The sequence below is a fragment of the Myotis lucifugus genome, unplaced genomic scaffold (genome assembly GCF_000147115.1).
Source record: "Myotis lucifugus unplaced genomic scaffold, Myoluc2.0 scaffold_27, whole genome shotgun sequence".
Classification (NCBI taxonomy): Eukaryota; Metazoa; Chordata; class Mammalia; order Chiroptera; family Vespertilionidae; genus Myotis; species Myotis lucifugus.
Genome location: NW_005871075.1, coordinates 3,662,239 through 3,677,636, shown reverse-complemented (window position 1 = coordinate 3,677,636; position 15,398 = coordinate 3,662,239). Strand labels below are relative to the sequence as shown.

At 45.4% G+C, this 15,398-nt stretch overlaps 1 protein-coding gene across 1 annotated transcript in view; it reads right to left on the bottom strand.

The window, feature by feature from the left end:
• LOC111825453 overlaps positions 1 to 15,398 on the bottom strand; it is a 77,614-nt gene that overhangs the window by 33,774 nt on the left and 28,442 nt on the right. The gene's annotated exons all lie outside the window — the stretch shown is intronic.

The following is a 15,398-nucleotide window of genomic DNA, read 5'->3' as shown; positions in this document are numbered from 1 at the left end:
ATAGTTGGCAGACCTGGAATTTGAACTTGGAAAGCCTGGCTGCAAAGTCTATGCATCTAATGACTAAGCCATGCTTCTGAGACTCCAGGACCCATGCTCTTAACCAAGCTCTGCTGGATGGGTACCTGGGTATTTCCAAATGACCGACTGGTCAATCAGGTTTTTAGTGGGAACCAAAGGGTGGCTAGAACCCAAATGGCTTGTGATCCAGAAAGAAGAATCAGGCAAAGCTATGAGTTGTTGGCCTACATCTGGAATTTACAACTAATACTGAGCTCAAGACCAAGTCAGCCACCCATGAAGCTATAAGCTCTATCTCTAAAGTAGGGATATCAACGCTGACCTGAGGATTCATAATTGAGGATAGCACCTCCTTATGTCTATTAGAGACATTAACCAACTGGAAGATGCTAAGAAGGGAAGAATGGGAAGGAGGAGAGAAACTATGTCACAGAGAAACCATGGTGGGAATTGAGAACATTCAACTTGGAGAAGTCCGAGGGAAACACAACCCTATATATCTGGAGTCAAACCAACCAGGAGCTAATGTGGCGTGATCCTTGACAATTTATGTTTGGCCTCCCAGAATGTTTCGGGCTCAGTTGTATCAGTTCATATCCCATAAGCAGGTTCCCCCAAATACAATGAGTGGACTTTGTGTAGACCCTGATTTAATGTAAGAGTAAAGACAGTTGGGTTTTTTTGTTTTAGATAATCAGGTAAATTTAAATTTGGACTCAATATCGGATGATATTAACAAATTATTTTAATAGGTGTGTTACTGACATTGTAGTTATGTAAGAAAATGCTCTGCCCCACCCCTGCCACCTAATTTTTTTCAATGCATTTTTTATTATTTATTATTTTTGGTGGGGGAGAGGAATGTGTCAGCATGTGCTTTTATTTATTTTTTTAAAAATTTTTTTTGGTTGATTTTTTAAAATTGTTTTATTGCTTAAAGTATTACAAAGAGTATTATATATGTCTCCTTTTTTTTTCTCCCCTTGACCTTCCCCTAGCCTCCCATACCCCCCAGTGTCTTGTGTCCATTGGTTATGCTTATATGCATGCATACAAGTCCTTCGGTTGATCTCTTACCTACCACCGCAACCCTCCCCGGCCTTCCCGCTGTAGTTTGACAGTCTGTTCGATGTTGCTCTGCCTCTGTATCTATTTTTGTTCATCAGTTTATAATGGTCTTAATTATCCATAAATGAGTGAGATCACGTGGTATTTTTCTTTCAGTGACTGGCTTATTTTACTTAGCATAATGCTCTCCAGTTCCCTCCATGCTGTTGCAAATGGTAAGAATTCCTTCTTTTTTTACAGCAGCATAGTATTAAGAGTGAAATGACTTATTAAGTGGAATCTGCTTTGAAATACTTTAAAAAATAATTGGTTGGGAAAGATGAAACAAGTGTGTGCTGATGGTTGTTGAAACTGGGTGATGACTAAGTAGTTCCTTCTATTTTCTATTTTTGTTTATATTTGGAAATTTTTATAATAAAAAGGTACACACTTATTCATATGCAACTTTTACCCATTGATATTTTGACAATTAAGGTAGGTAGATGTTAAGTGGTTAAATTTGACTCAGATTTTTCTTTTCTTTTTAAATATGTTTTTGATTTTAAAAAGAGAGGAAGTCAGAGAGAAATAAAATAGCAGTGAGAGAGAAACATTGATCAACTGCCTCCTGCACTCCCCCTACTGAGGACTGAGTCTGAAACAGGGCATGTGCCTTGATCTGGAATTGAACCAGTGACCTCTTGGTTCATGGGTCGATGCTCAATCACTGAGCCACACCGGCTGGGCGACTTTGAGATTTCTTGATGTCTCACTTAAAAGAATCCAGTAGCCAATAACACAAGTGTGGCAGGGGTCCCAGTCTAGGTCATTCCTCTCATTTTTAACACTAGCTTAGCATTTTTATGAAGATAAAAATGATAAGCAGTTGTCCCAAACTGCCTCACCCCAATCATTTTTTAAAAATTCTCACCTAAGGACATGCTTAGAGGGAGGGGAAGGAGGGGGGGGAGAGAGAGAGAGAGAGAGAGAGAGAGAGAGAGAGAGAGAGAGAAAGAAAGAGAGAGAGAAACACCATTGTGAGAGAGAAACATCAATTGGTTGCCTTCTTCATCTGCCCTAACCAGGGATCAAACCCACAGCCCAGGTATGGGCCCTGGCTGGGAATAGAACCGGCAATCTTTCGGTACACAGGACAATGCTCAAACAACTGAGCCACTCCGACCAGGCCCAATCATTTCTTTAATAAAGAATATCCTCACCCAAGGTTACATGAAGACTTCTCAGTCAGCACATTTAGCCCCAGAGATGTGTGCTTCACCAGAGGTCAAAGTTAGGATGGCCCCCAATCACATGGCAGAAATCAGCTATGGTATTTGAAACCTTGACAATTTGGCCTTGACTAATGGAAATAGATCCTGTATTAGTCTTTCTTCTCCAATAAGGCAAGACTCTTCATGGCTAGCACAGAGCTTTGCATGTGGTAGCTACTCGAATACTTCAGTTACAACAGATGAATAGAAATCTTTGCTTTTATTATATGCAACAGGGCTTATAGTATGGTGACTTTCCTATTAGAAAGGAAGCAATAAAGTAAATGTGTATATAAATATATATATAATGGTAGGATAACCCCAGGGAGCAGGGTGGAGATGTGAAAACTTCTTTGACAGTACTGCTATTCAATATTATGCTTTACATAATTAAAAGACAAAATTAAAATACCTGGCTGCAAATCTTGATTTTGGAATGATGTAAAACATTACGTTTTTTAAAATTAGACAAGTAAAAAGCAATCTCAAAAACTTAAAACCACTGAAACAAGTGAACCTGACTATACATCAAGTTAGTGGCATCATCATACAGAGAAAATAATGATATCATAAGAATTTTAGTTCAGTATTTTGACTGTATATTCATTCCTAAAGCAGTAGTCTTTAACCTGGAGCAATTTCGTTCCCCAGTCAACCTTTGGCAGTGCCCAGGGTCATTTTTTGGTTGTCACAACTGAAGTGTTGTTACTGGCATCTAAATGGGAAGAGTGTAGAGGCTACAATGCACAGAGGTGTTCCCACAGTAAAGAATTATCCAGCCCCAAATGTAGTGTGGAGGTTGATTCTAAAGGAATCTACATAATAAAAGCCTAAGTGACCATTACGGCAGAACAACCAGAACAACCAGTCGCTATGATGCACACTGACCACCAGGGGGCAGATGCTCAATGCAGGAACTGCCTCCTGGTGGTCAGTGAGCTCCCACAGGGGGAGCGCAGCTCAGACAGAAGCTGGGCTCATGGTTAGTGAGCACAGTGGCAGTGGCAGGAGCCTCTCCTGCCTCTGTGGCAGTGCTAAGGAGCAGCGAGCAATAAGGAATGAGGGGTCCTGGACTGCAAGAGTGCACCAGGCCTCTAGTATATTATAAAGACCCAGTGCACGAATTTCGTGCACCAGGCCTCTAGTATATTATAAAGACCAAAAGAACTAAAAGTTATCTTTTCAAGATCACAATCTCAATTCTATATAATAAAAGGCTAATATGCAAATAGACGAATGGCAGAACAATCGAAAAACCGGTTACTATGACGTGCACTGACCACCGGGGTGGGGGGGGAAGGTGTGTGGAACATGGTGGGCGTTGGCTGCAGCGGATAGTGGAGCAGGTGAGTGGGGGCGTCAGACCAAGGTGGGGTGCTGGTCACTCTCATTGGGGTGAGCCTCTGATGGTTACTGAAAATTCTTTGCTCCTGCGTGCCGCAATCCTGCCCAGCGTTCACACCCACTGCCGGCGCCGGCCCTGCTCACACCTGAAGCTGGCACCGGAATCGCCACTCGCACCTGCTGCCAGTGTCTGGCGCTGGCCCCGATCACTCGGCGCCATCAGCGGGTGCGAGGGGTGGCTACAGGCCCTGATCACCCCTGAGGGCTTCTCCACCTCCCCCTGCTCCTGAGGGGCAATTGGGGCAGCAGCTGCCACTCATACCCGCTGCTGGTGCCGGCCCCAATCATTCTGTGCGCCGTCAGTGGGTGTGAGTGGGGCAGGCACCCTCAGCATGTGGGAGCGCCAGCGGCAGGAGCGGCACTGCCAGCAGACAGGGGAGCAGGGGCTGTGGAGTGAGGGGCCAGGTGGGGGCGCAGCGGATGGGCCAAGACCCTCCCCTGTCCCTACTGCAGCCTTGCGGACCACAGTTCCTTTCAAGGTGCATGAATTCATGCACTGGGCCCCTAGTATTCTAATAAGGTTGGCATTGCCCTATTCATTATTTGAAATGTTTGTGGGTATATTTGTAGGATAAAACTGATTATGTTAACATCATTAGGATTCAAGATTTTGAGCATGAGAGAAAGAGATACAAGTATAAATTCTGAGAGGAATTAAGTTAAAATTCTATAATTTTAGGTGTTCCTATGTCTGGGGCCTCAGTGCTCCTTATCCTTGCTCCCTTCCATCGAGCATTTCATCCTCCGGGGCTTCTCCAAGTGGGCTTTTGTACTGCTCACAGCAGAGTTGTCTCAGGGTATAGATGAACTTCTTAAGTACTGGCTGGCTTCTGAGCGGCAGAAATCAAAGCCCCAGGCCAGCCAAGGGCTGTGCCGGAAGTGTGCAGCAGCATTTCCGCTGTGTCTATTAGTCAAAGCAGTACCAGGGCCTCCTGGCTGCAAGGGGGTGGAGGAAACAGACTCTACCTCTTCATGGCAGAGTGGCAAAGTCACAGTGCAGAAGAGTATACAGGATGAGAGATCCTGTGCGGACACCTTGGAAAACACAACCATAGTAGGGCGGCACAGGCTGATGTAGCAAGGCCCAGCCTTCCCACCAGTGGCTGCAAACAGAGCTTCTGACTCCAAGAACCTCAAGGAATAGCAAATTTCCAACCCATTTGACAAATTCCCAATCCACTTGACATTAGCTACCAACCCTTGCAGATTCATTAAGAGTCTTTCCAAAACTCTCGAGTTACTCTTGACTTTGAGACACAACTCCACATTTACCCCAAGGGCAGGGCAGTGTGGTCAAGTGGGAAGTTTTGGGGGCCCGAGACAGGAAATCCACAGCAACCTTTGCCTTGGAGGACAATGAGCTGGGAAATCCCTGCTCAGAGGAGGACCAGGTTTTCTTCCTGAACTGAACCCTAATGGTGAGTGCTGCCTGCAGGCTACTGCTGAGAATCGGCAGGGCCAGGAAACCATCCTCAAAACCATGAGGCAACAGTGCTGCTCCCTTTGACCCATATCTGCCTGTCAATCATCCTGCCAGCCGGAGTGGGAGGATGAGACTAGACGCTGGAAAGATGGAGCAAGATGGGTCCTTGAGAAACTCAGGAAGGTGGGTTCAGGTAGGGTGGTGGGTTAGAGTGGCGCAACTTCAAAGGAATAAATGTGGTCCAAGTGCTATCATCCTAAGAGCTTCTCAAACATGTGGAGACCAGCACCATTATTACTGCAGTGCTCATGCTCAGAGAGTTCTAGGGGTGAATATATGGGTGAAAGGACGGGCCGGTTGGTGAACGTGGAGTCGTGTAGGGGAGTGGAGGGACTGTGGGCCTAAAGAGCAGTGGGGTGTGCAGGCTGGAACACACCCTCGCTGTTCTCGGCCGCTCCTGCCCCTCCTCCAGGGGTAAAGGATTTAACTTTAACCCTGCTTGTTTTCAGCCAAAGGACACTCCTCTTGTGTCTGAGTCTAAGCCCACACTCAGAGGCTCCCCTCTGGCCCAGACTGGGGCAAGGACACTAGCATGAGAGAGAGAGACTCACTTTTGGAGAGGGAGGCAGAGAGAAAGAGGAGGATGAGGACAGAGGAGTTTCGTTCGGAGCTTCCTCCAGCCGGGGAAGGACCAGGCACAGGGCCATGGGCAGGTTTAGGGCCACACTCAGGCAGACTCGCATCAGTTTTGAAGAGGAAATGATGCTTCTTGTTCTCCCTGTGGTTTCCACCTGGCCTGAAGAGGCATGGCCCCCGTTCTAACAACTCTTATTACATGAAAATGAGTTACTTAGCAGTTCCGCCCTCTTTACTAAGAACATTGTTGCCCCAGCTGGTGGCCCGATGTCCTGGGTCTCTTTCATTTGTGCTGGCCAGCCATACCCTCCCATTCAGTCTGATAGCACCCCCTCAACTTCTTTGGGGCAGCTGATATCTCTGCCTTTTCGGTGGTCCTGGCCAGGTCCCCTGCCATGATGGTCTACACAACGGCAGACTAAGCCAAAGAACTCCATCCCCTGGGCATAATGACTGATTTGGGGTGGGCCAATCGGGAACTTCCCTAAGACTTCATGTATGGATGGTGTGATTGTGTATGCCCTCCTCGGAAATCAGGACCTGGTATATTTAGGAATGCAGGTGGAACTTGCCTGAGTGAGACTAAACCCAGAGGACGGCACAGGGGAGATGGTGAGAGAGAGACATCTGATGATACCCTTTGAGTCCTTGGAGGAGGCTTTGAGGAGCTTCCGCAAAAACTAACACTCTGTCCCCAAGCTTTTCTCGCTATCCAGTTTTCTGCCAAATGGCACACAAGCCAGAACTCAGGACGTTGCCTTCCCACTCAAGCCTGTTGATTTCAGGCGGACTCAGGACAACTGCACTTAGACTGAGCCATGGGGGCTGGGCAGAGCGTGGCAGTCAGTAAATGAAGTGTTTAGGCTAAACTTCTGTCAAACTAGATATTGGCTGTCGTCATAATTTGCACATGAAATGGATTGGAAGCGAATAGACTCACAGCTTCCTCGGGGGCTTCTTGGGGAGGTTTATTGCCTGGGAAACTGCAAAGCTGACCTAACAAAGCCCGGGACCCAGCAGCAGGCTCCAGGGCCGCACCTGTAGGAAGGGCCCGTGAAGGCCCTGCACACCCCGCCAGGCACATAACCTGGAAATGCTATTCCGGCTATACAGGCAGAACCACCCAAAAGGAAAAAGTCAGAACAGGGTCCCCCTGGGTGGGGAGGCAGGCTAACCAAGCAACTCACTCGGTGGAAGAAATTTTCAGTTCCTGCCCTGCGAGATGTGATCACTGCTCTGGACCAGTAACTTAGGTGTGTTTCCTTTTCATTCTTTTTACGAATGGCACTTTTTATTGCAGCTTTCTTGGGAAGAGATGGGGGTGAAGGTGACCACTTGTTTCAGCTGTCATACCACCAGGACCTATTCCCAGCTCTGACTGCTTGTCACTCAGGCATTTAAGCTGTATCAATGCATTTGGGGCTTGAGGCTTGTTTCCCTTGGAGAGGAGGTAAGTGTGCCTGTGGGTGAGGCATGCCCACAAACACTGGGTGGCCAAGAGCATGGACAGTGACAGATACTTAGGTATCACCCAGTGCTGGTTCTTTTAGATTAAAAGGATGCTCGATTTTTGTCTAGGCACCTGGGCAAGACTTTTCCAGCCTCCCTGCTGGCTAGGTGCCACGTGAAAACAGCAGAAGGGATAGAAACAGCTTCCGGGTCAAGCCCTTGAAAGGAAGGGACGTCCCTTCCTCCCCGTTTCCCTGCTGCTGGGACCCATTTGGGACCATGCGGTCAAGGGTGCTTCTAGCAATGGCTGACTGCTGAACCTGTAAAGTCGGCTGGCCAGAAAGTAGTGACCCTGGGAAACAAAGAGAAGCAGCTCAAATTCACAACATTAGCACTTGCACTACTGTTTTCTTGTGGTGCGAGTGCACGCAGCTTTTCAGGTGGGCTACGTAACAGGGAAAAGAGACTTTCTTCTTCCTACTCTTGCTCTCCTCCCTCTCTAGAAAGTTCCTGATAGAATTAGCCCAGCATACAGAATGTGAGCAGAAGTGTGGGGTCATAAAGAGCTGGAGTTGTTGACCACATCCCCTGTGCAGAGCCCTGGGGCCCCCAAACTCCCAAAAGAAGTGTGCCCTCCGGGAAGCACTGTCCTCAGGTGGGGGAGAGTGAAGGAGCTCGTCCAGGCCAGCACAGCCCCAGCTATGGTTGTGCTATGAGATGATGTCATCGCCTTAGGAAGAAAGGATGCTAGCAATCCACGCACTTAACTGCAAATATCTCCTAGACCACCTCCTAGTTTTTGAGCCTCGTGGCATCGGCAAGGCCCCTCCTCGTCCAGGAGGAGAAAACACTCGCTTCCCTGGCCTCCAGGAGCCAAATAATATCTTCCCTCTGGCTCCCCAGCATCTCAGAAACCATTTCCCCGGAGTACAATTATTTCTGTAATCAAAGGGAGGTTCTGTTTATTGTCTACTTCTTAAGTCTTTAGAGCACGTAAAAGAATCTGATTTATTAGATTTGTAGTTTTAATTGTTTGTTTATATAAGAGCTTGATTACAAGTTCATAATCAATGTTTAAATGTCCAGGGAAATTTAATGTTAAGCTTTTATGCTTTGGTTGATTATGTGTAAACAGTGAATATTTAGGAATGTGAAGCTAAATATTGGAAAAGGTGGTGTTTTAGAGATTGAGCTAGTACATTCATTAACTAAAAGACCGGTGAGTTTTTCATTTTTCTCTCTGGATTAATAGCTATTCAGACGCTATTGCTCTGCCTAGCCAAGCATAAGTGATATAAAAGCAAGTTTATTAATTTCTATGAGTCTTAGTTTCTTTATCTATATAGAGAAGGGATTGGACTCAAACATTTACCAAGATTTCATCCATCTCTAAGATACCAGAATATTAAGATTCAGGAACTCTTTTGCTCATGTATTTACCAGATTTGTACCATTCCGGCACAATTAAACACACAGATAAACGGAAGCCATATCCTCCATAACAACTTAGACCTCCGGCATGCCTTTCATTCCTTTAAAACATCACAGCTGCTTCTGTGTAAATAGACTGTCAGCATTTCATCAAGGCACATGTCTCATTGATAGGTTTGCCTGGCACACAATCAAAACTCAGCCCATCTCCGAGATAATTACCAGCTTCAGCACATCTCAGCTGCTCAGTAAACTTATTCTGTGCGCCAGCTTCCCACAATGGGGGGGCGGGGGGGAAAGAACTGCCCACTTCTTATGACAGTTTCCATTGAATTTTTACAAAAGCTGAACATTTCAGTAGTTCACTGTTTACAATTTCCCTTTCTCCCAGACACCCTCGCTCAAAATGAAGAAACTAAAAATCGGAAAGACCAAATGACTCCTCAAAGTCACACAGCTAGTGAGTGGCAGGGCAGGACCAACCCAGGTCCGTCCGACTTCAAACCCAAAGGCTTTCCCACAGAAACACCCCCAACTTAAGCACTACCTCTACCACAGAGGCTTGTCAGGAAAGCTGCCTCTCAAGTTTGCTAATTTTTTTATGCAGATCCCCAGTATTACGAGTGACACTAGTTCCAATATACCTTCTCTGCACGATTTAGCTCTGGCACAGTTTGTCTCTAAAGTTTGGACAGGAAAAAAAACCTGTGGGTTCAATTAAAATCAGTCAAGAGAACTAAGAAGAGCTCCATAACATTGACACCTTTCCGCCTGCTGTCTGTGCCTAGAGTTAACTCTTATGTAGCACAATGGTAACTGCTGCTTCCTCTCAACTGTCAACTGCCAACTGCTAACTGCCCAAGGTGGCCTTGCTGATGTCATGGTCACATGACTCCCTCTGGCCAATGAAATGTAAGCAGAAGTGCCATGGGCCACATGCTACAGAAGAAGCTTCCAAAGCCTCAGAGCTGTTCAGTGGTTCCACTCTCTCTCTTTTTCCTTTGTCATGAGGTCAGCATATTCTACATAGAGGCTGCTCCCACTAGTTTGGTCCCATAATGGGAAGATGTGGAGCAGAGCTTCAGCCAACCTATCAAGATCAAGTAATGTGAGGGAGAAATAAACCTTGTTATTATAAGCCACTGAGATTTGGGGGATTGTTTGTTATCACAGCATAATTTAGCCTAAACCAATAGATCAGTGATTCTCAACCTTGGCTGCACATTAGAATCACCTGGGAATCTTTTTAAAATCCTGATTTCTGGGCCTCATCCTCTCATCCTCCGGAAATTCTGTTTCTTTGTTATGGGGTGGGGCCACAACATTAGTAACAAAGAAACAGAATTTCCGGAGGATGAGGCCTGGAAATCAGGATTTTAAAAAGATTCCCAGGTGATTCTAATGTGCAGTCAAGGTTGAGAACCACTGCAATAGATTCAAGTAATTATGCTATTGTATTGGAAATGTTTGTCAACTCCATAGGATACAAGGCTCATTACTATACTTTAGCTTTCAATCCCAGAACCTAACAAAGTCCCTGGCATACAATAGGCAGTGAATGAATCTTTGATGAGCATCTGGGTGGATGGAAGGAGGGTTGGATGGACAGTAGGATCTTAAATGTTACTCTGAGTTCCAAATGGAACACAAATGCCTCAAAATAAACCATGCACTAGTAAAGCTCACATGGATACTCCTCTATGCTCTGATTTTACTGATTTTATCAATTCCACTGCTATCCAAATATCATGTAGGATATGGCTGATTATTTCCTATCTTAATATTCTAATACCTACCATTCAAATCCACACTTCCTAAAACAACATCTTTAGTTCTTGCAATTTGTGTCTCTACAAGTCAGTAAATTCTGTTGATTAACCAGGAAAACCCAACAGGAAAAACACAATAGATATTGGCTCTGTCCCCAATCACATAAGTATAGCTGACTCTCCCTCCCACTATGGCTCATGAGCAGAGAAAGGCAGGTTCAAGCTCCTGGTCGAAACATTCACCAAGAAGATACCATTATGGTTCTTCCTCCTTTCACTTCTTGCTATTTTCTGCCTGGTTTTATTCTTGCACAAATGGCATAGTAGTTAACCCATTGTCCGCCATAAGCATCTGTAGACACAAGCGGAGGACCTTCCTCACACGCCACACGCGTCTATAAAAAAAAAAAATTTTTTTCCCCTAAGTGGCAGCCCTGACCAATTTTAAAATAATTTTTTGTGAGAATTTTCTGCTGAAAATATTCAAGAACATCTGAATTGTGAGTAATATATTTATTTGTATAATATTCATTGCACATTGAGTTTTTAAATTAAATTCAAAATATCGTGGCGTGTGGGGATGGTTTCCATTTTGGACACATGGTAGTTAACTGGTTAACAGTACAGTTTCTCGAGTCAGAAAAATCTTGATTACACTACTCACATGGCATTGATGCCATGAGGAACTCTAGAACCAGAATGGCCCTTTGCTATTGTCCAAAGTTGAGAAAAGCAGGCCTTCCTACTCTCCACAACAGTTAGTCATTGGACGCAGGCTATGCAGAGAGGTCCATTTCTTGAACCCCTTTTCTCCAAGTCCCTGGTCACACTTTCCAGCTTTTTGAAGAGCAACCTGTTTGCTATGACCCTGAAGTCAAGAAACCTGCTTGACCATGGATGGCCTGGGAGCTAGAATTTGCAAGTTGAAAGCAACCTATTATGACACTTCTCTTCTTGCTCCTCTTCCAGCTCTGACAATAGACCAATACGTTTTTCCGTAATCTGCCATGAAAAACCTGACCTGAATCTGTCAGGACAAGCCATCTGTCATATGCTCTATCACAAAAGTCCTTCAGAGTCATCAGGAACTTTTTCTCCTTGGCACCTGCCATGACCCATACAATGGTGTCTGCTGTGCCCAGGGGAAGCAGAAGTAATCATTCATTTCATTCTTTTCCTCCTTGCCCCAAGTGATCAACTTCCAGTGCCTTTTTCTCCTCTTGATCTTTATTCTAAGTCACAGCCTCCACCTGTGGGCTCAACCATTCTCTTCCTCTGAGGTAAGCCAGGGTTGGAATGCTGAGATGGAATTCCACCTTTGAGAGTGGCTAAACAACAGGAAGATAAGAAGCAGTGCCTGTCTTTAGTACAGGGCATTGGTCTATTGTCAGAAGTGTCATAACAGTTTCTTTCAACTTGCAAATTCCAGCTCCCATAACATATACTAGTACAAAAGGACGCACCCAAACCGTGCAATGCCAAGGTGTTCTCTTCACACCATGAGCTAAAGTTTGCATTAAGATCCTCAGACTTTACCCCTTTCCCGAGGTGGTTCCACCAAGTTGCCAATGTATGAGGAAGCTCTTCCTGCAAGGTCCCTCGTAGGCTGCTCCCTACTGGAGCCTCATGCTCTAGCTCTGTCCTGGCATCCTCTCATGGGCCACATCCATGTGGACCTGCTCTGACTTCCAGCTGGGTAAGGAGCTCACTGCCTTTCCAGTGAACCCCCAACTCTGCTCCCTTAGAAGCTGTGAAGAGTCATCCACAGATTGGGAAGTGGCAAGGGGGGATTGGACGTGAAGCATGAGAAAGCACAAAAGGTATGGCTGCAGGCCTAACACAAGTCTGTTCTTATAAAACTTGTTCAATTTACATTTCCAGTGACTTCACTGGAAATTTTGACTCATGGCATTGTGTTCTGAGGAAACAGAAACACAAATGCAAAAGGCAGTTCTAAAAAAGGGAATTCCATGGCTTGTTTCTACCTGGACAATTTCAAGTTATTTAGTTCTTAGAAACATGGAGAAGTCCCAGCACGCATGCTCAGTGTGTCTGGCACCCTATGGACAGAGAAGAACCAAACCTAATACATGCTCTGTGTGCCGGACCCTGCTCCCAGCACTTTCCACATATTAACCCTTTCAATTCTCCTGACAACCCCATGAGATGAGTTACTCAATTCTCTAACTGAACTCTCAAAAACTCTAGGTAAGTATTATCGCCTCCTATTTTACAGGTAAGAAAACTGGGACTCAAAGAAAAAAAAAATTTAAGTAACTTACTAATGTCGCAGAGCAGGTAAGCTAGGATTTGAATGCTAAAATGGAATTCCACCTTTGAAAGTGGCTAAACAACAGGAAGATAAGAAGCAGTGCCTGATTCAGTACAAAGGCGCTGGGCACGCTTGTGGCAGGAAGTGGAAATGAACCTGTCCAGTGAGGCCGGGCACTGACAGTGTCCTCGCAGATGGCCCCCTTCTGGTTCCAGCCTTGGCCAGCAGCCCTTCTATGCTCATGCCATGACCTATTTTTGCTCACCCAGTTAGCTCTATGGCCTATTTCTTTCCCGAAGAATTATTTCATAGCTTCGCCGAGTCGCTACCGCATGCTGAGCACAGCATTCATGAACTTGAGGATGAAAAAAAAAGTCCCTTCAAATTGTGCAGAGCAGTGTTTGTGATCTCGGCAGAAAGACTGGAAAGAAAATTAAGCAGAGTCTTGGACCTGCCCTTTGCCTTGCTTTCTGGTTTCGTTTATACAGCAGCTGCCCTAAATCACCGGCAATGGGGGGCCCAGATTGCTGGAGCAGATTTCCAGCTGGTCCCTCTGCATCAGAAATTTCTACAAAATAATAGGATAAAACTCTTTCTCCCTCCTGCTTTTTCTTCATCGTCACATCTATGTACCTCAAGTTGCCCATGTAGGGCCCTGCAGAAGTCAAGGAAAGAGTGAGTTTAATGTTGGTAAGTGATGATTAGGCAATATAATTAGGTACTGTTAAAAGATCTGGCTATAAAGTTCTATGTGATAAGGGGCTGCCTATATAACTAAATGATTTAAGTAGATGTAAAAGCTCCCTTTCTAAACCCACCCCCTCTTCTCTGTTCTCAAGCCCGAACCTGCTGGTGCTGGTGTTTCCATTTTTTGCTGCAGGCCCCGGGGACTTGGCTGGCTTTCTTCTCCTTGGCCAGCTGCTGCCTCCTCCTCTACACCACCGTAGGCTTCCTTACCCTCAGCTCCATCTGATCCCTGAGGCTTAAGGACTTTGCAGAGCATAAGGTTGCGAAAACAATAAACATCAGAAAGTTCCAAAGCCTACACATTTCTTACAGGCTGCTTGTCTTTAACTCCCAGCTGCCTCTGAAATGTTGATTGGAAGCCCCAGTTGGGGACTAGGACTCAGTTCTGAAGGTGGAGCTAGCCCACTCTTCACCCTCTCACCTGACTCACACCTTGGATTACCTTTTCAACATACAAATCAGAGCACATGCCCTCCCCCACCAAAAACCTTCCCATTGTACTTTGAGTAACCTCTGGGCTCCTTATCTGGGCCTCCAGGCCCTCCCTGACCGGGTCTTTGCTTCTCCAGCCCTACCTCCACAGCTCTCTTCATTCTGTGCTCCAGTCCAATCTGGTCCCCTTGCTTTGGTCACCTCCAAGTGTCTCCCCCATCTATAAGGCAGGCTCCTTCTCATCTTGTGGGTGTCGACTAAAATGTCACTTCCTCAGAGAAGCATTTCTTGATCACTTTATCTGAAGAGCCCTCACCCCAGCCATTCTCTAACACAGTGGTTCTCAACCTTCCTAGTGCCGCGACTCTTTAATACAGTTCCTCATGTTGTGGTGACCCCCAATTTCATTGTTACAAATTGAACATAATTAAAGCATAGTGATTAATCACAAAAACAATATGTAATTATATATGTGTTTTCTGATGGTCTTAGGTGACCCCTGTGAAAAGGTCGTTGGACCCCCAAAGGGGTCGCGACCCACAGGTTGAGAACTGCTGCTCTAGCATAATTCTCTTATTTTCTTCAAAGCACTTAATTCACCACTATCAGAAATTATTTTTTCACATCTGTGTCTCCTGTCTACCTTTGTTGCTGCATTTGAGCACAAAGACCATGTCTGTCATATTAGCTGATTTTCCCCCAGAAGCAAACAGGATACCCTCAAATATTTGTGAAACAAAGGAACAAGTGTTATTTCACTTGCCACTACCTGGTTAATTGGATTTACCCTTCATTTCATGCAATTGCATCTGCTCCAAGAAGCCATCGTTGACCGTGACCTTCACATCCCACACTGAGTTACTTGAATTGCACGCATTCATCCATTAGCCTCCATTAGGAGGCCATGTACCAGATGCTATGTTAGGCAATGATTTCACAAGTCAAAGGAGGCTTGGTCCCTGTCTTCAGAAAGTTTCTAATCTAATGGGAGAGCAGGCAGGTAAGTTAGTGGGAGTGATCCCTGCCAAGATGCTATGCTAGAGGAATACCCAAAGTGCCAACGGCTAGATAAGAGGGGCACCTCACTCAGACTAGGGCAGTGATGGCGAACCTTTTGAGCTCGGCGTGTCAGCATTTTGAAAAACCCTAACTTAACTCTGGTGCCATGTCACATATAGAAATTTTTTGATATTTGCAACCATAGTGAAACAAAGACTTATGTTTTTGATATTTATTTTATATATTTAAATGCCATTTAACAAAGAAAAATCAACCAAAAAAATGAGTTCACGTGTCACCTCTGACACGCGTGTCATAGGTTCGCCATCACTGGACTAGGGTGTTCTGGCTAGGCTTCTAAGAGATGACTTTTGAGCTACATTTCTATAGGTAAGTGAAAAGCAGTGTGTGTAGAGGTGAAGTAGGTGGGGCCATTTAGTCTCATGAACTAGAAAACTATGGTGTGGATACCATGTGTGCTGTCCTGACCTAAGCAG